This window comes from Aphidius gifuensis, linkage group LG4 (assembly GCF_014905175.1).
Source record: "Aphidius gifuensis isolate YNYX2018 linkage group LG4, ASM1490517v1, whole genome shotgun sequence".
Taxonomy (NCBI): Eukaryota; Metazoa; Arthropoda; class Insecta; order Hymenoptera; family Braconidae; genus Aphidius; species Aphidius gifuensis.
In genome coordinates, this window is record NC_057791.1 from 12,135,481 (window position 1) to 12,137,083 (window position 1,603).

At 24.6% G+C, this 1,603-nt stretch overlaps 1 long non-coding RNA gene across 1 annotated transcript; it reads left to right on the plus strand.

Moving 5' to 3' along the window:
- Positions 1-964: 964 nt before the first annotated feature.
- LOC122855089 lies at positions 965-1,603 on the plus strand. The gene is made up of 3 exons (XR_006374045.1): positions 965-1,223; positions 1,392-1,480; positions 1,566-1,603. It is a non-coding gene; the product is annotated as an uncharacterized LOC122855089 (long non-coding RNA).

Genomic DNA, 1,603 nt, shown 5'->3' on the forward strand with positions numbered 1-1,603 from the left:
GATTGACAGTTTTAGTTTTGTCAGTTACTATCTTATTGTTTATAAAAAATAGCAATGAAAAAAAAAAAAACGCTAATTTTATCATTTTTTTTTTCTTGTCAACAAAACATCCTTTGTTTTGCTCTTTAAAATAAAAAAAAAATTATTGAAAAATATTAATTTTTAAAGGCGCCATGCAATTGTTAATAATAATATTTGATAAACAATTGCATGGCGCCTTTAAAAATCAATATTTTTTAATAATTTTTTTTAAAACAAATCAAACTAATTTGTACCGATTAAATTAGAATTTGTACCTCAATAATAATAATAAAAAAACAAGTTACTCCGAAATATCAATTGATAATACTTTATTATTATTATTGAGGTACAAATTGTAATTTTATCGGTACAAATTAGCCTTTGTTTTGCTCTTTAAAATAAAAAAAAAATTATTGGAAAATATTAATTTCTTTCCGACTTTCCGAAGGTTTATAAGATTCAACTCTAGTATAGCCATTTTATCTATATTTATTAACATAAAAATTAAATAACAAAAATAAAAATTTAAAATAAAGTAATATAAAACACTTAAATTGCTATAGTCTCAAACTAACAACTAAGCTAAATGTTTTTGGAAAAGTAATTTTATTCCTATTAAAATGTGCTAAATACTTCTGATTATCTAATATTTCTTTATAAACGATATTATTAGTTCTTTGGTCAGGGGCGTATATGTATAAGTTTTTTTCTGAACTTACACGGGAGCACTGAGCAGGCAACATAAAATTGTCCATGAGTAAAGCAGGGATCGGTGTTGTCAATTCCTGATACTTTCATTGTCTGTCCTTGTGCCTTATTAATGGACATAGCAAAACAAAGTTTAATAGGGAATCGGAATATTGGAATTGGAATATAAACGATTTAACCACTCGCAGAACCAGTTAGGATTTCGGCTTCGATGAGATTTTTCTTCAAAGCATGGAGGTGAATAAGGAGGGTAATCTCTCGAAATTTACTGAAGCTCACAGAATGGAGCAAGTCAGTACGTTTTTCTGCCGGTGATGACGCTTTTGCTACAACAGTTCTATGGTCACATGTTATTTTTGTTTATATTTTTTCATGATAATGTGACAAGTCAAAAGATAATTATTTATTAATTGTTATTAATTAATGTGACGATTTAAACTATGATCATAATATATAATAAATTGATAAAACTATCAATAAGTCTGCATTTAAAAGTAAGTTAGTTCTTATTTTTTTTATAATAAGATATAAGTATAGATATGTCAATCCTTTTGTTTATGTAGCTTTAATGTTAAAAATATTCGAATATTATTAAATAAATAATATACAGTTATAACTAATATTTAAAATTATTTTATTATCACTGGTGTTCTTTTTTTTAGCACGAAAAATGGTACAAAAATGTATTGTTTTCGAATGTCAAACATTAAAGGCAAATAAAAATGGTATTTCTATTTTTTCTGTACCAAAGGTAATATTTTAATGAAATATATATTTATATACCTACATATATATATTATTTTTCATACTAATTTGTATTTTCTTAACAATTTAAGGATCCTAAACTTTTTGATGCTTGGAAATCAAATCTCTA